Here is a 25040-nt window from a genome sequence, read left to right as displayed (position 1 = left end):
CTGAAAGGCGAGAATACTATGTTATCCTCATTATTTATTTATTACCAAGTTCCACAGCTGAAACTGAAAAAGCTGAGTTTATTTACCAAGTTCTGCCGCAGACAGTACAAAGGCAGGGCCCTTAGCTAATGAGGTGCCATCGAGTTGCGGAAAAACATCTGGGAGTGGTGGTAGTGGGAGTATTGGTTGAGCTTCACATGACAGTTATCTGCAGAATATAGTCACGTTGGCAACCACACCTGCAATCGCTTATATTCCTGATGCAGAAAACTACAGCTAGCTGGAGTATTTATTTATCTATTAAGTTCTCCCCAAGAGTATGTTATCCTCATTATTGTGTAACCTCTGCCCCAGAGTCACATGTATTTTGTTTATGTTTTTTATTTCAAATTATCATGTGTTTTATTTTCAACTTTTGTTATAATTTATGTTCTGATTATGTTCAAAGAGAAATGTATTTTCATATTCATGGGATGGCTGATATTCCGTTGCTGGGAGTGACCTGGCAATGATTGAGACCCCACCAGCAATCACCCCATCAGGCTAGACTGATTGGGGTGTGGACACTTAGGGCCACTTCACATTGAGCCGATCCCGGGGCCGAGGATCCCCGATCAGATTTCGGGAGGACCCCCCGGGAAAATCGTTTGGTCGGCCCCGGAATCGGTCTTGGGCTTGAACAGTACCCCGACACGATCGGATTATGTTAATTAGCTTTTTTATGACCTCGGGACTCGTCGGGAGCACTCACGATAATATCAAAAAAGCTTGATATTTTCGGGTCATCGGGTAGGAATCCTTTACAATTATTGTCGTCTGAATGAGCTCACGGGATTGCTTGAGATTATATGAAGCCAGCTCCTCCCTTTTTAGGCTGCGCAGAGTGTAGGCTTCTGTCACCTCACAATAGAACAGCCCATTTATTATTATTATTAGCCTACTTACTTTTTACTTTAGCCTACTCTCTCCCTTGTTGTAATCACTTGTTCAAAAACGTTATAGCCTATAGCGTTCTTTTTTCTTCTTCTGCGCAGTCATTTGGCGACAAGGCAGTGTATTCTATCCTCACGAAAGCCTTTCCCCATATATATATATATATATAATATATTTTTTATATTTATAAAAGATAATATTAATCACCATTTGAAACGCCTGTTTCAAATAAGCGCACGGTTCGTATAAGCGCCTGGGCCGTTATTTCTTATTTGCAATTAATATTATCCTTATTATGTTTTATATAAGAGCCCGGGCTATTATTTGTTTGGTTGTTTGGTATTATTTGCTATTTATTCAACTTAACTGGTCATTTATGTTGCATGGCAGTGGTGCGCTGAAAACAGCAAATCTACAAGCTCACAGCAGTGCTGTGACAGCACGTTGCAAGTGCAACGCACCGCACTCACTGTGCGTCGCTAGGGTCATATGTTGCATGCGCTGAAAACAGCAAATCTACAAGCTCACAGCCCTGTGGACAGACACTTCTAAAAATGTATATGCTGCCCAGCCCAGCCCAGTCAGACGTGCGTCGGGGAACAGATTGCCAAAGGACTCCAAAAAAAAAGAGAGAGGAGTCTGCTGCTCTCTGCCACTGCTGGATCAGAATAACTCATTACCTGTTGCTGCCTCTTTTTATCCAGTCCGCATTTTGAAGAAGTAATCCATTATTTTGAGGTGCAAGGGGAATGTAGAAGGCTCAATACTATAATGGTTTAATGTCAGGAATGGATAGTGGAGTGGTCATGTCAGCGAGTCAGAACACCGCAGCTGCAGGACTTCTGCGCTAATTGGGTCGTTGGCTCGTTGACTAGCCTACAGACCTAGATGTGTGTGTGTGTGTGTGTGTGTGTGTGTGTGTGTGTGTGTGTGTGTGTGTGTGTGTGTGTGTGTGTGTGTGTGGAAAGGGAGAGGACGCGTCGTTCATGTTCAAGTTCAAACTCTCACGCAACATGTCGCTTTGATGTCATGCAGAATGTAATGCGCAATTTCCTATTGATCAGATACACACCTGAAAGTATTCACGCTGATTAACAGTTAATTTGAGCAGTGATGGTAAAAGTAGGCCTAATCAGTGAGAATGCTTTCAGGTGAGCCTTTCTCCGTGCTCAAAGGCCAAGTAAAAAAAAAAAAAGAGAGAGAGATTAATAAACTTGAACTCTGTCGGTCTGACTGTCCCACCGCCTCATCCAAGCCTTCAACCAACTGTCCAAAAAGGAAAATGGACATGTATGGTTCATTTAGGCCTAGTTCCATTACACTGTCAGGGTATTGCATATCACCTAAAACCGGATTAATTCTTCAAAATGTGGACTACATCACATCACAGATGCAGCACTCAAGGTAATTAAATGTCAGACCAAACCTCACCGTTGTGACTCCGACCAAGCCAAATATATTATTAGCCTATCTTATATAAATATAATAACGATATTATATATCCCCACGTGTGGGGAAAGGCTTTTTTGAGAGGTGATAGAATAGGGTGGTAGAATAGGGTGGTTGGGCCCATTAAATATAAAAAAAACTCTTTAAGAGGCTGCGCAAACAAAGAAAAGGAAAAAAAAGCAAAGGGGCAAATACACGTTATAGCCTACACAGTAGGTCTATATGTATTATGTAGGCTGGTAACGTGTCCGTTGGCTTCAAGCTGGTCGCAACGACTTCACTTTTAGCGTTTCTTGGTTATAGACCTATTCATTCTTTATTTTTTATTCTATTGGTCGGCAATGTGCGAGCCCATGGCACCATCCGCGACCCCACGTTGGGTCGGGACACATAGTTTGAGAACCGCTGCCACTTTCTCAATCCGTGGAGGCTGGAGCCTTGTTTCTTTATTCAATCAACTGCCAGAAAAAATAAAAGTGAGTGAAGAAAGAGAGAGAGAGAAAAACACTCTTGATTTTATCCCTCTTGAGGGGGCGGAATTTTCATCTAGTCGCGTCTCTCATGGCCCCCCCCCCCCCCCCCCCCGAGATCGTGGGTGGCTAGAATCGCGAGACGTCGGTCTCATTTGTAATGGTCTGAGATATTTCACTTGGCACAGCGGGATATACCGGGCCCGATCGCAAGACAGAGGATCGCTGTCGTTTGAAATGAACACCGATAAACCCCCGGGCACGACATCTGATTGGATCCAACATCGCAATTCGTCTGGGAGGCCTCTTACAAAATGTTTGCTGCACCTGGGTGCCCGAGGGCTGTCAGACCAGTGTGGAACACAGCATTGGAACACAGCAGATGAGCAAGAGGAGCTTTTCCCAAGTTCTTGCTTTCCTGAAGACAATATTGTAGTTTATTGTAGTTTAGTGGCTAGTACTTTTGAAGACTACGGAAGACCACTGAAGGATATTGGATCTTTTCCATCTCCCTATTCCATTGGATGAATGAACAGTTCCATGGAGGATTATTATACAGACCTTGAATCTGAGATCAAGAGGTGGTAAGAGGGGAATTGCCATCCCCACCACATAGCTGAGTTTCTTTTGTTTCTTTTTTGGACATTTAAGTTGAATTATCAATAGTGCCTGGACACTTAAGCTGAACAAGCTCCCTTTAGTTGAACCTTTTTGAGGACTTATTATTAGATTTTTGAGTAAGTGAATACTTTCTTATTTTAAGTTTTATTTGTTTATTTATTTCATTCATTAATTTCAGCTAATGCTATTTTTCTAATTACCTTTTGATTTATTCTATATTGACCCACCACCTCCCTCATTTCGCTATAACTAATGCTTCCGTTTATATAGTTGCAACCGTTATAATTGTGGGCTCGCCTGAAAGGCGAGAACACTATGTTATCTTTATTATTTATTTACAGTTTATTTATTTAAGTTCCACCGCAGACAGTACAAAGGCAGGGCCCTTAGCCAATGAGGTGCAATTGGAAATTGGGAGCGGTGTTAGCTGGAGAATTGGCTGAGCTTCACATGACGGTTAGCACACTGCAGAATATAGTCATGAGCGAGCCCACATTGTTTCGTAGGAACAGTATTTTTTCTAGTTATTATCCTGACTACTAATTGAAGCCGAGGCCGAATTGGGCCAATCGCACGAAAGAGCCCTGACAGCACATGGTTGGTTCTACAGACTCCAAATTTCGCACACAGATAGCTCAGATCTTTGCCTACGTTCTTAGCTAGGCCTCGACCCGACCCGATATGCGGTTTTCCGGAACTTACCCGAAAGGTTCGGAATTTGGGCCCGAATCGCATAAAAGAGCCCTGACAGCACATGGTTGGTGTTACAGACTTCAAATTTCGCACACAGATAGAGCCACTGTGTGTCACAGGTCTATGGGTTTGTCGCTCTGACATCACTGTGATGTCAGGGGAACCACTAACAGAATCCTTTTTATGCCCATACATGGAGATCCCTAATGTCATCAATATTAAGCGCATATCTAACAGGACTTCATACATGGAGGCCACATCGGCCACATACCACACCAACAGAATCCATATATGGCCAAGACATCCCGTATCTGTGTGGCTGGTTCTACAGACAGGGATCTCCATGTATGGGTTTAAAAAGGATATGTATGATGTCAGATGTCATAGACGTCATAGGACTTTCACCTAACGAAATATGAGCCGTGTTGGGCAAGTTACTTTTAAAAAGTAACTTATTAATTTACTAGTTACTGCCCTGAAAAAGTAACTTGTTACGTTACTAGTTACTAAATTATAAAAGTAACTAGTTACTAGTTACCTTACTTTACTTTAAAAAAAATATATATAATCAAAACGAAGCATTCTGGAAAAAAAGTCAGTTTTTTTTAGGGGGCTTCAATAATGACCTTATAAAGAAAAAAGACAACTCCCTGTCATTGTAGCAATTATTATGCACAGAAATGCAGTGGAACAATAAAGCTAAAGTTGTGTTTAGAAATGTTGACAGGCATATACTGTATTCATTGTAGCCTTTTTCAAACCAAGTTGTGAACTTATCGTAGTGCAGTTTAACACTGACTAGTTCTCTGAAGGTAACAGACTCAAAGGTTGCGATGGAAAGCATAATTGATCAAGCATGTTTCATATCTAGCTAGCACTTGCATTATGTTTGGTCCATGACCATGTTAAATACAACACCCTGGTCCTCCTCCTCCTCTTCTTCACTCTGACCGGTGAACCATGGCAGTGTCAAACAAACCTAACTAGCCCTAAACCCTAGAGAAAACCCTAAAACTATCTTTCAAGCCCCCTGCACATCGCATTGCGTTGCTTGAGGCTAGATGTGCTGCGGTGATATGCAAATGCATAATTTGTTTTTGCACGTCCACCGCGCTCCCGATTGCTTTTAAATATAAATGTAGCATAAAGATCAACTCATGTAAGCGTGCCGTGCACTGTGTGCTCTGTGACTGTGAAAGGCAGCCCACAGCGCTGACACTGGTCCATGCATTGGTCTCATAAGCAACGTCATACCTTTGCGCACGCTGCGCACATTCTAAAAATGACTGATCTACAAACTACATCGCATCTCTGTAGATGTATGTTGATATCTTGTAGATCTGTTCTATTTCTACAATCGGCAACCTGCTGCTACTATTGAGTAGACTAATGAACAAAAACTAAAATCACGCTCAAATGGCTCTTGTAACGAGTAACGAGGCGTTTTTTGGGCGGAGTAAAGCTTTATTTATTACCGTTTTTGGCAGAGTAATACTGTACCTTACTCGTTACTGGGTAAAGTAATAATATTACAGTAATATATTATTAGTAATTTGTTACTGCCCAACACTGGTTACCATCAAACTTGTCGTAGTGTGGTGTAGTTTTGGTCTTGTGGAGTGGACTGTGGACTCATGGTTTTTGATTGGCTTGAATTCTTGGCCATCTGGCCAGTGATGCCCATATATGGGCATTACCAAATATGGGCATTCCCAGATATATGTCCTTAATATTGATGACATTGGGAGAGGGATCTCCTTATATGGGCATAAAACGTATGTTAATTAATAAAGCCAAGTGGGGCCTTGGCGAGTTAGGGCCTGGATTTGATGCCTGGGGATCCCCATATATGAGCATAAGGGGGTACCCTAACAGGGCATCATGGACTTAATATTAACGTTTTCGGGGAAGGTAGGGTGTAAATCAGAGTAAAGCAGGCTCTTGGGCCAGTTAGGGCCTTTCTGATGACATCAGAAATCTCCACGGGCATAAAAGGGATTTTGTTTCTGGGAATATGTCTGGGGGGGTCACCAAATGTGTATATTATTTATAATTAGGGTACTAGAGATTCGGGCCACTATGTGTGGTCCTCACATCTAGAGTTCCTTGTATCTTTAATGCTCATATATGGAGATCTCTGTATCCATCAGTCTTTGTTAGGGCTGCACGATATGGACAACCTTTTATATCTCAGTATTTATGCCACAGCAAATACATTTTGCCCATATTTTGCCCATATATTTAAATAAATATGTGGGTGAAATTGAGTGATCACAAAAGGCAACTTATATGGCGGGCGATATATAGTATAGCTGATATTGAGATACTGATAATGCACATGGACTTACTGAGATAACGATATATTGTGCAGCATATAGAGACCCCTAATGTAGAGTTCTCAACGGGCCTGAAAATGAAGGCCGGCCCTAACTGGGCCCTAGTGTGCCGGCCCGAAGCCCGGCCTGACCCTATCATAATTTATGGCCCGAAAGCCTGAGAGAGGGAAAAAAAGAAAGAAAAAGATCGCTAGTAGGCTGCACCAGTGTCTCAAATTACAGCAGAGTGAGAGAACGGACATAGGCCTATAATAGTTGCCGAAATAGCAACTTCACATGTTCAGTCGTTCATAGAACATGCCAAGATCTGCACAAAATAGGTTAAATCCCTGCTGTCATCTCTCCTCCCTGACGTTCTCGCTGCCTTTGATTTATATTTCGCCCTTCCAACGGTGACACACCAAACACAGCAGTAGCAAACAAGGCAGAACAATAAACTGGGCTTGCAGATCTGTTATGATCGCTGCGTGACACCACAGCAGGACTTAAAGGACCTACACCATGAATTTTCACTTTTTCTATTTTAAAACCTTTTTTTGGGGTCCCACTGGCACCTTCTATCCTCACAAAGTCCTATTTCTGTACATTGTGTCTTTCTCTGGTTTTGGGAAGACAGAGATGAAAAGCTTTCCACGGGTTCTCAGAACAGTGCTGTTCTGAGAGTTGACGCATGTGACGTCACACGCGTTTCCCGTTTTTTTTTCAGAGTAAAAAAAAAAAAAATTTCAAAATTTTTTTTTTTCAAAAATGTTTTTTTCAGGACTTTTTTTTATTATTTTTTTCAAAAAAAATTTTTTTCCAAAAACTGTCAAAAAGTCAAAAAAAAAAATTCAAAAACATTTTTTTTTCAAAATTTTTTTTTTCAAAACTTTTTTTTTCAAAAACTTTTTTTCAAAAAACTTTTTTTTTCAAAAAACTTTTTTTTTTTCAAAAACTTTTTTTTTTTTTCAAAAAACTTTTTTTTTTTTTTCAAAAAACGTCTTTTTTTTCTGGAAAAACCCCACTAGATGCGCCCCTGAGCAAACAGAGGCCGTTTTGGTATTGCAGCTGGAGAGCCTCATTATAGTAGAGCTAGAACAAACAAAAAGAATGGTCAGAGTGTTTGTTGAGGGTTAAAACCTGTCTAAGACTCAATTTTGAGCATATATTTATACAAAAAATATAGTTTTAAAAGCATGGTGTAGGCCCTTTAACAATTAACATGCAATACAAATCAGGCTTGCGTGCCTTCTGCAAGTGAGCGCGGCGGCGGCTGTAAACCCTTTTGTAATATAAATGCACTCAGCATCACAGGGACACTTCATTAACCTGAAAGCATATGGAATTAATCATATCTTATCAGACAAACTGATCGCCTGTAACAAGGTAAGGTTGTCAACTTGTAGTGCTTAAGTTGATGTTGTCGTTACTGTTGTATGGTTTTATAGCCTAATCCACCTTTTGTGGACCAGGGCTAAGCCCTCCGTCGGACGGACACCTCTGGAAAGTTTGTCCGTTAGTACTCAGCAAATTGGTTGCATATAGTGTTAATTGTCTCAATAACTGGTACTAGTGTGCCTTTTTAGTCTTTATTGTACATTACAAACAAACACAAACACTTACTACAGAATCTCAGCTGTTGGCATTAATTATACGAAATACTTTTGCCTACACTGTGGCCCATAAGACTAATTATCACCCCAATTGCAACAGGTATTATTACTAAACATTATTGAAATAGGAGAAAGCACAAATGGTACACATAGAAATGCGATTAGTTTCATACAGTACATAGACAATACTACAGCACAGATAATAACACACTAACACATTACAGTTATAATTACCGTTGGCTATCCAGAGATGCTTTGGTTCAGACCTTCTCGCAAGCCTCTTTGGTATATTTTCTAATCTGACTAGGCTTTGATCAGTACATGGCCTCTTAAAACCTCCTAATAGAATGGAGACCTCCCCTGGACGGGTCAAACCATTGTTGTCACCCGGACTGTCCCATGTGGAAACGCCCCTATTTAGGCAACTAACACAGACTCAAATTGCATACAGTTTCACTCACAAAGAAAGAGAGAAATGGAGACAGCCACAGCTCGGCGCATACCATAGCTGATGGAAGGATAAGATAAGAGTTTATGGCCTCTTCCCCCTTCCTTTGGCGGGGGAAGGGAAGGGAATCTGACTCAGCACTCACAGTAACACAGAATGGGCCCTTAATCCTAATTTGCCATTTTTACTAGGATAACCCTTATAATGCCTATTTAAAGCAGAAATAAGCCAAACAACTGTTGAATACAATCCTCCTCCTCCTCAAGTCGAAATATCCAAGTTTGTTCCACTTTGAATGTACTTTTCTTGGATTTATGTAACTTATTACAAACTTGTGGAACTTGCAACCAACCTCTCCAACATAGAGCTCACACTGCTAAGGCTCTGACACAGAATACTTCCGTATGCTTCACTGATTATCCTTGGTCCTTTGGTCAGGCTTCAGTGCCGCGGTGCGTGCAGACAGACAGGCAGGGGATGCGCCTGTTCTCTGTTGCTTGAGTGACGGAGCCCGAGGCTCGACAAGGCCCGATCAATTAGCATTTATTTTAGGCCCGGCCCTACTTGGGCAGAATTTGAGAACTCTACCCTATGATGTCATCAAAAAGGGAACTCCTTATATGGTTTATGCCTAGTCATGGTGACATGAGTGTGACATGAGTGTGACAGCGTGGTAAGCCAGCTATTAATATAGGATGAAGCAATGAGCATATTCTCAGTTGGATAGAAGAGCAATTCAAAGTGCCACTACTCAATACAGCTGTACTTTTACAATGCCAATCTATTCAAAATTCACCCAAGCAATTCTTGACAAGATCAAGGACGAGAATGCCTCTGCTGGAACTCTAGTCGCTGCCTCAACTGAATCTCGTGACTTTGCTCTTGGGCAAATCGTGATTGTAAGACCCCGTCCCAAATTCTCTTTGAAGCGGTTAAAACAATACCGTGCCACTGACTGCAACATCACTGAAAGCCGTTTCTTTAAAGGTGGTCTTGTAGAAAAGGCAAATATGGCTATAAAGAATTTGGCCGTAGCCCTACCTAAGTCAGGTAGCTTCAGATCTGGCAAGATCAAAGCTGAAATGAATCAAATCACTGTCACAGTGGGGTGGGAGGGTTCTACAAAATTTAAGGCAACACTAGACCCACTTAATACCGAAACCTTCGCTGGTATAGAAGCTCATATGAACCAGCTTACGTTGACTGATAACGCACATAAGTATCTGGAGGACATGATGGAAAGTGGGGATGCCCTGGCCGTGGTTGCCATGAGACTTGTAACGACTGGAAAAGCTGACAAGATCTGGTCAGAATCCCAAATAGCAGGGGATGTAACGGTTGGAGTACGGCCTGTTAGCCTCAAGTTTGGTCTTAGTGACACACATGAGGGCGCAGAAGAAATTCCCACGGGCACAGTCATTGCCTACAATCTTAAAATAATAACACTCCGAGATAAAAAACCAGTCCTACAGCTCACAGACGGCGTTGGTGACTCAGCCCCGACTCCGACTGTAGCGGTGAATCCTGAGCAGATGAAAAATGAGCTGAAAGAAATGTGGTATCATTTTGAAAGAGTTCCAGAAGAGAAACGTGGTGATCTTTTGTTATTGTTCCTTGACATAACAACGAGCATTGCAAAAGCTGAGGATCTAGCTGATGGTTTAAATGAGTTTGAGTACCTTGCGGAAAATCCAGGAACATATCTACACCATTGCAGAGAACATATTGAAAATACTCTTACCCAGCATTGCGGCTTCTGATGTGACATTGTTCCTGGAAGCAGCATACAGTTCTATGGGACTCATGGTCAAGTTACCTGAGGCTACAATGGACACACAGAGATAGTTTCATGCGTCTGGACCATTTTTATGACATGTTAGAATTAGGGTTCAACTATAGTCCTGATCCTACAGTGCCTACTTTTAGTCTTGAACTGCCGTTTGCCAATCGAGAAGATGTGACAACTCTTTTCCAAATGCTCAAGAGTTGCGGCTGCAACCCGCAAATCAAAGAGACAAAGAGTCAAACACTGACTATGGCTAAGACTGAACTGAACAAGTACTTATGTCTTGACAGTACTGTATCAATGTTGTGTTCTCTGCAAGAGGCTTGCATCAAACACAAACTCTCGTGCTATCTAGACACCTGTGGTCCAGCAGATGCCTCAAGACCAGCTGCTCGAAGACTAGAATCGTCCTCCAGGTGCTTTGCCACTTGCACCCGGGAAATTGCGTGCTATTTAGAGGGCTTCAATGCTACCGATCTGATCCCTGCTTCCTCGGATACTGAAGCGTTGAAGCTTGGTCAACTCGTAATTATAAAACGTTGTTTCCCATGCATTCCCAAACATGGAAAAACGTACTACGAGGTGATTGACTTCAACCTCGAGAGTAATGTGTTTGTAGAAAACGTACCAAAGGCACAATGTACAGAAGGCAAGACGGGGAAGCTGACGTGTACCAGGACCCAATGTGGAACTGTGGAAATCTCTGCGGAAGCCAGTCTCTATGGTCTCGGGGACATCTTCAAAGTCACAGTGGCGGGGGGGATCTCTAGAGGAATTGAGGGGCAGTTCCGCCCATTCCATGTTCGGGCTATCGCCGATGGAGACAACTATCTGGCAAATCTCAGTCAATACAAGTTCAAAGATTCTGTGAGGTCGAAACTGAATACCATGACAGAATGGGAATCTCTGGCCGTCGTTACCTGTACAATTGAGACAACAGGAGAAGATGACACGATCCTTCAAAAATCCAAAACAACGGCGAGTGTCGGACTGACAGCAGCGATCCCACGAGTGTCAACTGCCCTGGTGAGAGGTGGTGTTGTAAGCAAGAGTGAGACACCTTTTGTAATCCCTAAAGGTACTGTCGTTGCTTACACGCTTCATGAAGTAAAATTCACGAAAGATAAGACTAAACTCATCATCTCCAAAGAGCAATTTCTGGCACAAATGGTACACATAGAAATGCGATTAGTTTCATACAGTACATAGACAATACTACAGCACAGATAATAACACACTAACACATTACAGTTATAATTACCGTTGGCTATCCAGAGATGCTTTGGTTCAGACCTTCTCGCAAGCCTCTTTGGTATATTTTCTAATCTGACTAGGCTTTGATCAGTACATGGCCTCTTAAAACCTCCTAATAGAATGGAGACCTCCCCTGGACGGGTCAAACCATTGTTGTCACCCGGACTGTCCCATGTGGAAACGCCCCTATTTAGGCAACTAACACAGACTCAAATTGCATACAGTTTCACTCACAAAGAAAGAGAGAAATGGAGACAGCCACAGCTCGGCGCATACCATAGCTGATGGAAGGATAAGATAAGAGTTTATGGCCTCTTCCCCCTTCCTTTGGCGGGGGAAGGGAAGGGAATCTGACTCAGCACTCACAGTAACACAGAATGGGCCCTTAATCCTAATTTGCCATTTTTACTAGGATAACCCTTATAATGCCTATTTAAAGCAGAAATAAGCCAAACAACTGTTGAATACAATCCTCCTCCTCCTCAAGTCGAAATATCCAAGTTTGTTCCACTTTGAATGTACTTTTCTTGGATTTATGTAACTTATTACAAACTTGTGGAACTTGCAACCAACCTCTCCAACATAGAGCTCACACTGCTAAGGCTCTGACACAGAATACTTCCGTATGCTTCACTGATTATCCTTGGTCCTTTGGTCAGGCTTCAGTGCCGCGGTGCGTGCAGACAGACAGGCAGGGGATGCGCCTGTTCTCTGTTGCTTGAGTGACGGAGCCCGAGGCTCGACAAGGCCCGATCAATTAGCATTTATTTTAGGCCCGGCCCTACTTGGGCAGAATTTGAGAACTCTACCCTATGATGTCATCAAAAAGGGAACTCCTTATATGGTTTATGCCTAGTCATGGTGACATGAGTGTGACATGAGTGTGACAGCGTGGTAAGCCAGCTATTAATATAGGATGAAGCAATGAGCATATTCTCAGTTGGATAGAAGAGCAATTCAAAGTGCCACTACTCAATACAGCTGTACTTTTACAATGCCAATCTATTCAAAATTCACCCAAGCAATTCTTGACAAGATCAAGGACGAGAATGCCTCTGCTGGAACTCTAGTCGCTGCCTCAACTGAATCTCGTGACTTTGCTCTTGGGCAAATCGTGATTGTAAGACCCCGTCCCAAATTCTCTTTGAAGCGGTTAAAACAATACCGTGCCACTGACTGCAACATCACTGAAAGCCGTTTCTTTAAAGGTGGTCTTGTAGAAAAGGCAAATATGGCTATAAAGAATTTGGCCGTAGCCCTACCTAAGTCAGGTAGCTTCAGATCTGGCAAGATCAAAGCTGAAATGAATCAAATCACTGTCACAGTGGGGTGGGAGGGTTCTACAAAATTTAAGGCAACACTAGACCCACTTAATACCGAAACCTTCGCTGGTATAGAAGCTCATATGAACCAGCTTACGTTGACTGATAACGCACATAAGTATCTGGAGGACATGATGGAAAGTGGGGATGCCCTGGCCGTGGTTGCCATGAGACTTGTAACGACTGGAAAAGCTGACAAGATCTGGTCAGAATCCCAAATAGCAGGGGATGTAACGGTTGGAGTACGGCCTGTTAGCCTCAAGTTTGGTCTTAGTGACACACATGAGGGCGCAGAAGAAATTCCCACGGGCACAGTCATTGCCTACAATCTTAAAATAATAACACTCCGAGATAAAAAACCAGTCCTACAGCTCACAGACGGCGTTGGTGACTCAGCCCCGACTCCGACTGTAGCGGTGAATCCTGAGCAGATGAAAAATGAGCTGAAAGAAATGTGGTATCATTTTGAAAGAGTTCCAGAAGAGAAACGTGGTGATCTTTTGTTATTGTTCCTTGACATAACAACGAGCATTGCAAAAGCTGAGGATCTAGCTGATGGTTTAAATGAGTTTGAGTACCTTGCGGAAAATCCAGGAACATATCTACACCATTGCAGAGAACATATTGAAAATACTCTTACCCAGCATTGCGGCTTCTGATGTGACATTGTTCCTGGAAGCAGCATACAGTTCTATGGGACTCATGGTCAAGTTACCTGAGGCTACAATGGACACACAGAGATAGTTTCATGCGTCTGGACCATTTTTATGACATGTTAGAATTAGGGTTCAACTATAGTCCTGATCCTACAGTGCCTACTTTTAGTCTTGAACTGCCGTTTGCCAATCGAGAAGATGTGACAACTCTTTTCCAAATGCTCAAGAGTTGCGGCTGCAACCCGCAAATCAAAGAGACAAAGAGTCAAACACTGACTATGGCTAAGACTGAACTGAACAAGTACTTATGTCTTGACAGTACTGTATCAATGTTGTGTTCTCTGCAAGAGGCTTGCATCAAACACAAACTCTCGTGCTATCTAGACACCTGTGGTCCAGCAGATGCCTCAAGACCAGCTGCTCGAAGACTAGAATCGTCCTCCAGGTGCTTTGCCACTTGCACCCGAAAGGCACAAAGGCACAATGTACAGAAGGCAAGACGGGGAAGCTGACGTGTACCAGGACCCAATGTGGAACTGTGGAAATCTCTGCGGAAGCCAGTCTCTATGGTCTCGGGGACATCTTCAAAGTCACAGTGGCGGGGGGGATCTCTAGAGGAATTGAGGGGCAGTTCCGCCCATTCCATGTTCGGGCTATCGCCGATGGAGACAACTATCTGGCAAATCTCAGTCAATACAAGTTCAAAGATTCTGTGAGGTCGAAACTGAATACCATGACAGAATGGGAATCTCTGGCCGTCGTTACCTGTACAATTGAGACAACAGGAGAAGATGACACGATCCTTCAAAAATCCAAAACAACGGCGAGTGTCGGACTGACAGCAGCGATCCCACGAGTGTCAACTGCCCTGGTGAGAGGTGGTGTTGTAAGCAAGAGTGAGACACCTTTTGTAATCCCTAAAGGTACTGTCGTTGCTTACACGCTTCATGAAGTAAAATTCACGAAAGATAAGACTAAACTCATCATCTCCAAAGAGCAATTTCTGGCCGACCGGGAAGCAGAGCAGAAACAACTTTTAGACAAAATACGGGATAATCTGGGAAAAGTTGCGCAATATAAACGTCCAATTCTGTTCCAGTTATTCTGTAGGATAATGAAGAACAGTGTGATTGTCAAGGATGTAAGCGAGACTATGGATAAGGTTCTGATTATGGAAGGAGATGGCTTAATCCTAGCAGATACGATGAAAGCACTAGATGTACTTAAGCGCTGCGGTGACGCCACAGAAATATTGAAGCTGGTCACCTCAAACGAGGAGGGTGACAAGGCATTGCTGGAAGCAGTATATAGTTCTACCAGCACCATGGCAGTGTTACCTCACAAAACACTGGACTTACTGAGTCAATGTAAGCCTGAGGATCTGAAAGAAATCGATGTGCTCTTCAGTTTAAAAAAACAGTTAATTCTCGATGGCGATTCACGATTTGTTCTTACTCTTCCGGCGGAAACACAAAATGAGGACCGGAATATATTTCTCCAAATCCTCGAGAGTTGCGAATGCAACACGACGTGTGAAGAGGAAGACAGAGTGGTTATGCCGCTTGCTGCACTGATGAGTTTCTATAATCTCCAAGGTGCAGTAAGAATGATGTATTCTCTGTCAATTAAGAATTATTAGAAAGCATGATGCACCCTCAACTTGCGTCCGTGGTGTAGCCTGCTGCAGAGCCTGTTCTAAATCCATGTGTACACTCTCAGAGTCAGAGTTACTGTGGTCCTCCTCGCAAATAAAAACATGTGAGATCCACTTGTACAAGTGGACTCCTAATGTTAGTGTTGTAGTAAATCAGTATCATAAAGTATACTGAAGATTACGACCAAAACTAGAAACACTGTTCCTACGAAACAGTGTGGGCTCGCTTGTGAGCCCACACTCATAAATAATGAGGATAACATAGTGTTCTCGCCTTTCAGGCGAGCCCACAATAAGAACATTATAGTGGTCTGCGAACACATTGTCATGTGTATGTGCATACTGATGACCCTAGTATAAACATTAAAATGGGTGCATTCCACTGAGCTTAATGTCAGAGTGTGTGTATTAGCGCCTCCGGGGCGGGGCCAGGCTCTGGGTGGTGGCTTACGCCGTGCATTTAGCGGTGGTTGGCGTCTGTAAATACCTTAAATTGCACATGAATGTGAATATATTCTAGATTCTGTATGTGCTGGGTCGGAGCCCACTGGTGTTGGCTTTGGGGTTCTGGGACTGCTTCGCTTCTTCACAAGGTGTCTTACAGAGTTTCCCCATACATATTAATACATACCAGTAAGACTCCCTAATCGGGAGATAAGCGACCGTTGGTCGCTTATCTCCTGTCACACTGCTGACATCAGTATGACATCACACCGTACACAAATGACCCTTATATAAGACCGGCATTATCTACCGACAGATTAGTAACAAGATGTCAAAATCATTGAAGGTTTACCCTACTAACCAACTGTTTACCATAGCAACCATGTTTTTTACCTTAGCAACCAACTGTTTACCCTAGCAACCAACTTTTTACCACAGCAACCATGTTTTTTTTACCCTAGCAACCAACTGTTTACCCTAGCAACCAATTGTTTACCATAGCAACCATGTTTTCTTACCCTAGCAACCAACTGTTTACCCTAGCAACCAACTGTTTACCATAGCAACCATGTTTTTTACAGGGCCTGGGATTGATGACATCAGAAATCTCCATATATGGGCATGAAAGGGATTTTGTTTCTGGAAATATGTCTGTGGGGTGCCACATTTGGAATAAAACACTTACATCACACATCTGGATATCCATACAGCCCATCTAGTTTGCCTGTGTCCATTTATGCCCATATATCTGATGACATTGGGACAATGATCTCCATATATGGGCATAAAACTTATGTTAATTAGTAAAGCCTGGGGATCTCCATATATGGGCATGAGGGGTACCCTAAAAGGGCATCATCTGGGAATAGCAAATATAGTTATCCTAGAAAGTGAAAATCTTACATCAAAGGCCATAACTACCTACCTACCACCATACTGCATTCCTCATTAAACTACCTACCAGTAAGATGCCTAAGGGAGAAAAGCAAAGGGCGAGGTTGCACCATTTCTTGGTCTTCTGGCCAGTGATGTATATCGGACCATTTAACCATATATGGAGACATCTGGTACCCAAAGATATTCACAGATATGGGCTTAATATTGATGACATAAGGGATCTCCATATATGGGCGTAAAAGGGATTTGGTTCCCCTGGCATCACAGGGATCTCCATATATGGGCATAAAATGGATTTGGTTACCCTGGCAACACGGGGATCTCCATATCTCCATATAATAATAATAATAAAGCTTTATTTGTATAGCACCTTTCATGACATGAAATGCAGCTCAAAGTGCTTTACAGAGCAGAAAATGAAGCACAGTTACTTAACAGAAAAAATAAAATACACATGAATACAATAAAGCAGAACAATAAAAACATAAAACATTGAAGAACAATTTCAGAACAGTGTGGACGTCAATAGCATCAAAGAGATAAAAAAATAATTCAGCTAAAAGCAAGAGTAAAGAAATAGGTCTTGAGCTGTGCTTTAAAGCTATCCACAGAGGCTGCCTGTCTTAGGTGTAGTGGGAGTTTATTCCAAACTGTCGGTCCGTAGAAGCAGAAAGCTGCTTCACCATATTTTTTATATTTCATTTTAGGCACATCGAGTAGGTCAGCACTAGAAGACCTGAGTGGGCGGTTTGGAACGTATCTATGCAGGCAGTCATAGAGGTACGAAGGTGCCAGACCATTTAGAGCTTTATAAACAAGTAAAATAATTTTAAAATCAATCCTAAAAACAACCGGGAGCCAGTGTAGCGACGCTAAGACTGGAGTAATATGTTCTCTCATCTTAGCTTTAGTTAAAACTCTGGCTGCCGCATTTTGAACAAGTTGCAAACTGTCAGTTGTTTTCTTTGGCAGACCAGAGAGAAGTGCGTTGCAGTAATCAAGCCGAGAGAAAACAAAAGCGTGGATCAGCGTTTTTGCATCGTCCAATGTTAGATGGGCTCTAATTCGCGCAATATTTCTAAGGTGAAAGAAGGCAATCTTGGTGACATGATTAATGTGTGTATTAAAATTCAATTCAGCGTCAATGATCACTCCCAGGTTCTTTACAGAAGTGTTACTTTCTTTAGACCGGTTACCAAGTCTACTTATTATTGATTCTCTCTGCGCAGTAGAACCAATTATGAGAACTTCTGTCTTGTCCTCATTTAGTTTGAGAAAGTTCTCACTCATCCAGCATTTTATGCTAGACACACACGTCAGCAATGGGTCTAGAGCACAGGGGTCGTCCGGAGCTACCGAAAGGTACAGCTGGGTGTCATCAGCATAGAAATGGAAATTCACACCGTGAGCGGAAATAAGTTCTCCCAGCGGCAGTATATAGAGGGAGAATAATAAAGGACCAAGAATTGAGCCCTGTGGAATACCAGAGCAGATGTTGTGTTTGTTTGACTCAAAGTCAGCTAGATTAACAAAGTAGCTTCTGCCTGTTAGGTAGGAGTAAAACCAGGACAAAGCTGTGCCTGACAGCCCTACCCAGTGTTCAAGACGTTGTATTAGAATTGTATGGTCAATTGTGTCAAAAGCCGCCGTTTGATCCAGCAGTAGGAGAACGGATACATTTTTGTTATCAGCAGACACCCTAAGATCATTAATTACTTTTAAAAGTGCAGTTTCTGTGCTGTGTCCTTTCCTGAAGCCGGATTGGAATTTGTTGTGCACCTTATTGTTCTGCAGAAATACATCCAATTGATGAAAGATAATTTTTTCTAGGACCTTGCCCAGAAAAGGCAAATTGGAAATGGGTCTATAATTACACAGCATGGACGGGTCGAGGTTGTGTTTCTTGAGTAAGGGCTTAACTACGGCCGTTTTCAGTGTTTCTGGAAAGACACCTGATTGTATAGAGTTATTTACTATTTTTAGGATATCTCCAATCACACAGTCTACAACCTCTTTGAGAAATGGCGTGGGTATTGCATCCAGCGAGCAAGAAGACGATGTCATTTGCGATATGGTTTTACGAAGTTCCTCTTCATCAATTTCACAAAATGATACTAGGCTGCCCCTAGATTTATCTACACTTTTACACATGGCACCATTAACTGCATTTGCATTTGTGACAGTATTATTCATAATACCAGCTCGAATGTTCACAATTTTGTTGTCAAAGAAGGATGCAAACTCATTACACTTTGCTTTAGAGGCAAGGAGTGACTGCTTGTAGGACTGGGGGGGGTTTAAGAGGCGTTCAATAGTGGAGAATAAGACCCTAGCATTGTTCTTGTTCTCATTAATAATTCCGGAAAAATAGGCCTGCCTAGCCAGACGCATGGTTTTATTGTACGTGGCTGTTAATGACTTAAAAATCTGTAGATGGATAGTTAGTTTATTTTTTCTCCAAGCTCGCTCTGCTTTGCGGCATTGTTTCTTGAGTGAGCGTATATGATCGTTTATCCAGGGTGTTTCTTTTACTTTATGTTTCTTTTTAGTTTTCATAGGAGCCACTATATCCAGAGCTGACTCTAATTTAAGATTAAAATGTTGAACCATATCATTTACTGAGGGAATATCAGGAAGGGGGGGTGCACATGCAAGATGGCGAGCAAACTCTTCTGCTGCCGATGCCCTGAAAAATCTCTTTTTTATAGTATATTCTCTATTGTATTTTTCAAGATCAGAGACAGTCATATTAAAACACAGTAAATAGTGGTCCGATAAGTCAGGCTTAGCGATGATCCTGTCCATAGAAATACTTAGCCCTTTAGAGATCACCAGGTCTAGGGTGTGGCCCTGATTGTGGGTTGGCCCGGTAACATGCTGAACAAAATCAAGGGAATGTAATAACTGTAAGAAACTCATAGCAGTAACATCTGTAACAATATCCACATGTAAATTTGCATCGCCAGCAATCAAGGTTCTCTCATAGTCAGTGGAACAGATAGATAAAAGTTCTGATATTTCTGTAAGAAATAAGGCTTTGCTACATTTTGGTGGGCGATATATGGTAATCATATATGGGCATAAAAGGGATTTGGTTCCCCTGGCATCACAGGGATCTCCATATATGGGCATAAAAGGGATTTGGTTCCCCTGACATTACAGTGATGTCAGTGGCTGGTTCTACAGAGGGGATTTCCATTTATGGGCATAAAAGGGAATGTATGTATGATGATGTCAGATATCATAGACGTCATAGGACTTTCACATAACGAATAACTGAGTAAGCATGTAAACCCGTAAAATCTATATTTGGGCATGGCTGATTTATGACCTCATCATGATGACACGAGCAAACACAGCTGAATTGTATAAATGATCAGTGCAGAAACCAACAGAAGTATTTGACCAAGACTCTTCGATTTAAACATCAACAAAGGTGTGACGTTTGTTGATGGTCACGTGTGACGTGTGACGGACGGACGGACGGACGGACGGACGGACGGACGGACGGCCGGTGGAGGTTTTCATAGTAAACTGCTCCCTGACGGTCGCAATTAAATATGTAAGGGTGGAGAGATGATCTCGATACGATAGAGAACGTGAGGTTACGTTGTAACCTATGTTCTCTGAGTGAAGAGATCATCTCTCCACTCGAGGTCGCTCAGAAGCGACGATGTCGATCAAGGTAAACCAGTGTGATCACGCACACCTGGGCCTTATATACCCGTCCGTGCCAGTGTCAGGTGACACTGGTGCGTCTTAAAAGAATATCCACGTCACATGTGAGGTGGGTTCATTCCCCATACATATTAATACATATTAAATATGTAAGGGTGGAGAGATGATCTCTTCACTCAGGGAACATAGGTTACAACGTAACCTCACGTTCTATGTTCCCCGCATACCCCTGCAAAAAAACATATAAAGTTTTCAATCAAAAGAACGAGAGATTTATATGGGTGACCTACAGTCATGGTCAAGTGGGGGCGGGCCTTACGCGCACCAAGGCCGGCCCCCACTTGATCATGATTGGAGGAAGGCCCTGCCTGTCACCTACATGAAAACTGAAATCACTTACCCTACCGAAAAAACTGAAATTGAAAAAAAAAAAAAAAAAAAACAACGAATGGAAATTTCCCCATTCAAGTCAATGGGGAAAATGTATGAACTAATAAATAAATGGCCATATATGGAGATCTCTGATGTCATATTAAGCCCATATCTTGGAAAGTCCATATGGACATACTGTGGGCAGTCTCATGTGGTCTATGATGTCAGACATCTATGATGTCAGAAATCTCCATATTTGGGAAAAGTTTAAAGGAGTAGTTCACCCCAAAAATGAAAAAGAAAATCTATTGATTACTCACTCACGCTATATTTTTTTTGTATTACATATTATTGAACTCAAGTCTCCATGGCGTGAGTAATTAACAGAAACAAAGTCATTCTGGGGGTGAACTACTTAATATTTAATTCAAGTCAATGGAGAAAATTCATTCATAAATACATTTATAAAAATGAAACTATATAATATATCTCTTTGCAAAATGATGATGAAGCCGGTCCACTTGACATATGGCCCAAGTGCGTGCTGCCAAAACTATGGGAGGAATAATGTTTACTTAGGAGACGATGGAAGATTGAAGACGAAAGATGGAATAAAGTCGGACAATTATTATTAATAATAACTAGTCCTGTGCCCGTGGGGTAAGCATACTCACAGTATATGAGGGACTGAATGTAGGAGTCTCAGAAGTAATGTTGGAGAACCCAGTCACCATTGACGTCCAGTTGTGCAATACCCTTTGTATCAGTCTGTGATCTCAGTACTATCAGTAGAGTATGACGTTAGCATGCAGACAGACAGCCATGGAGGCGACACTGTATATTATCAGTGATGTCAGCATGCAGACAGACAGCGGACAAATGTGGGCATCGTTTACTTTCAGCATGCAGCTGCTACCATGGTGGAGACACTGTTTAGTATCAGTGATGTCAGCATGCTCATCTCCAAATTTGGGCATTTTTTTCAGCATTTGGGCTGTTACCATATCAGTGATGTCAAGCATGCAGACAGGCGGTCAGACGGTGGACAGACAGACATTGGCTAAATGAATAGTTGGATGCTAACCTTGGTGCCAGTGAGTAAACCACGGCCAGGTGGCGATCGAAGGTCAGAAGAGCCAGGGGGTCCATGCTCAAGCTCCCTCAGCCCTATGTTCCCTCAGCCTTATGTTCCCTCAGCCTTATGTTCCCTCAACCCTATGTTCCCTCAGCCTTATGTTCCCTCAGCCTTATGTTCCCTCAGCCCTATGTTCCCTCATCCCAAAATAGGACCCTATGTTCACTCAGCCCTATGTTCCCTCAGACCAAAAATCTCAGTCCCCCATGGCATTGTTTCCGACGTGTCATTGTTCTGACGCTCCATTCGTCCGATGCTGGTGAATGCTAACCTGGTGAATGTTAACCTGGTGAATGCTAACCTGCCAACGTTGTTGAATGCTAACCTGGTGAATGCTGACCTGCCAACGCTGGTGTATGCTAACCCGTGAATGCGGACCTGCCGACACTGGTGAATGCTAACCTTTTGAATGCTGGCGAATGCTAACGTTGTGAATGCTGACCTGCCGATGCTGGTGAATGCTAACCTGGTGAATGTTAACCTGAAGAATGCTAACTCTTTATATGCCCATATATGGAGATCCCTGATGTCATATTTATTAAGGCCATATCTGTGAATGCATGGGTAACAGGGATCTCCATATATGGGTAACTGGTCCGATATATATTAATAAAGGATAACACAAATTAAAAGTTCACATATGGGTATTCCCAGATGATGCCCTGTTAGGGGAACCACACCAACAGAATCCATATATGGCCAAGACTGGTGGCCAAGACTGGTGGCCAAGACAGATGGCGTGACCTTGCCCAGTAAGACGCCCTTAATGGGACATCGGAACAATGAGATGTCGGACCAATGCCATGGCACCGTCTATTTTGGGCTGAGGGAACATAGGGCTGAGGGAACATAGGGTCTATTGTTGGGTTGAGGGAACACAGGGCTGAGGGAACATAGGGTCTATTTTGGAATTGAGGGAACATAGGGCTGGGGGAAACATAGGGTTGAGGGAACATAGGGTATAATAATTTGTTAGGGAGTGAGGGAACATAGGGCTGAGGGAACATAGGGTTGAGGGAACATAGGGCTGAGGGAACATAGGGCTGAGGGAACATAGGGCTGAGGGAACATAGGGCTGAGGGAGCTTGAGCATGACCCCGAGCCGGGTCGAGCACAGAGCTGTAGAAACCCAGGAAGTACCATGTTCAAGTTCCCTCAGCCCTACTGTATGTTCCCTCAATGTTAACCACTTTGCCTAACACTAACCCTAATCCAAACCCTAACCCTAACCTCTGTGAGGGAACATAGGGTCGAGGGAACATAGGCATGACCCCCTACCAATTAGCCCTATTCACGGCCCGCCCACTCACCAAATTTCTTAGCATTTCTTAGTTCAGTTTAGAAGGGGAAACTATAACAGAAATTGCTGGACTTAAAGCCAACAAATCATTATTTCGAAAGGTAAAGTAAATTATAATGCTTTGTGTCTTTTACTATCTTGTGTTCTTGATCATGCTAGCCGTATTTTATACTTTACTATTCGGAAATTGCATTAAATGTGCGATTTCTGTGTTAACTCTATAGGCTTATAGTAGGGTTTTCCCCTTCAAAACGTGACTTCAGCACCAGGGGGATGCTGAGTGGGCGGGCCGTGAATAGGGCTAATCAGCTTGCACATCACCCTGCCAATCAAAACAGAGCAGAGTCATTAGACAGACACATCACCCTGCCAATCACAACAGAGAGCAGAGCCAATAGACACATCACCCTGCCAATCACAACAGAGCAGAGCCAATAGACCGCAGGGCTCATCAACATCTGTCCGTCAGTGCATGGCAAGACTTTGCCTTGTCCGTGGCAATTTTATACGTATTTCTTGTTTCCCCCTTTTTTTAATAACACTATAATGTTCTTATTTTCATCATAAGACCTATAATTACTGAATGTCAGTCCCCAGGTTTTGAAACACTGATTTATATGTATATGACACTATTTATGGCACATTAGGGGTCCACTAGAACAGTGGTTCTAAAATGTTTGTATTTTCGAGGACCCGCATAACTCCGAATGTACAAATGATGGAACCAAATGGACCCGTAACGCCAAATCTTAAAAATAGACAATCTATCTAGCTCACACCAGTGGACAATCTTAGCTATTTGCAACTTTTTGAAATACATTTTGGCTTCTTCCCCCCAAAAGTTATATAATTTTAACTCTATAACAAAAATGAAAGTTATTATTTTTGGGGTATACATCCATGAACAGAACCTTTATTATTATTAAGTATCACATGATTTATCGTAAAGTAAAGTCCTGCTTCATCATACCAGACTGTCGCACAAAACTAGTGAAAATGGCCAATCTACAAGCACACAACGCTTCTCAACGCGAGGCGCTGTGTGCTTGCAGACCTATTATCACTATTTCAAATCGTTTTTAAAATGATAAATACAAAACGGTTTTGGACATACAAGGTTTCCACCCGACAACGACAATATTATATATTTTTAAATACCTTTCGGGACTATTCCGCAAAGTGCGGTTGGTCAGTCACCCTACCTGCCAAACAGCCAGTTGGACAGCTGGTGTTACACGCCCCAGAAGGTCAGTCACCCCAAAGATATTTAATTAATGAAGATAGCTCAACCTCATTGGATCCACTAGAGTGCGACATGGCACACAAATCCTACAAATAAACTCCTAAGTGGGTGCCGGCTCTGACGGCAAATCTCGCGCACGTCCTGTTTACTGGTGCTATAGATCCCGCTAGAGTGTGTTGCTGGGACAGCTAAAGAGCAATAATAAAGTCAATTTTCTCCTTTGTTGTGTCGCTGAAAAAAGCCACTTTAGCATGACAATTTTGTTAATATTATGAGGCTTGTGATGATCGGGTCCAATATTTAGTTTAGTGACCATAGCCTCTGAACTATTATTTTGCTCTGTGTTCACGTTAGCTCTCTCATTGTAAATGAATAGACTCCAAACATGCTTCCGCCTCCTAAAAAGGTATCCACCTACGTCACGCAGAAACGGGAAGCCCGGGTCTAATCCGCCCTCTTGCTATCGCCCTCTTGGGTCACCCTACCTGCCAAACAGCCAGTTGGACAGCTGGTGGTACACGCCCCAGAAGGGCAGGCTGCACATGAAGATCAGGTCAGAGATCACCAGGTTGAGCAGGAAGATGTTGGTCACGGTGGTCAGCTTCTCAAACCTATGCAGAAGGAGAGACCTCGGGTCACGTTATTGGTCACGTTTATGTGTTGTTGTTTTTCACCTGCACAAACTGCTCTTTGAAACAGCACATCAAGAAACAATTGCACCTGCCTGCTACTTTTTACACTCAATTGCATATGATGT

The sequence above is a fragment of the Nannobrachium achirus genome, assembly GCF_963921795.1.
Source record: "Nannobrachium achirus genome assembly, chromosome: 15".
NCBI lineage: Eukaryota > Metazoa > Chordata > Actinopteri > Myctophiformes > Myctophidae > Nannobrachium > Nannobrachium achirus.
The sequence above is the reverse complement of the archived record's forward strand: the minus strand, read 5'-3'. Positions refer to the sequence as shown.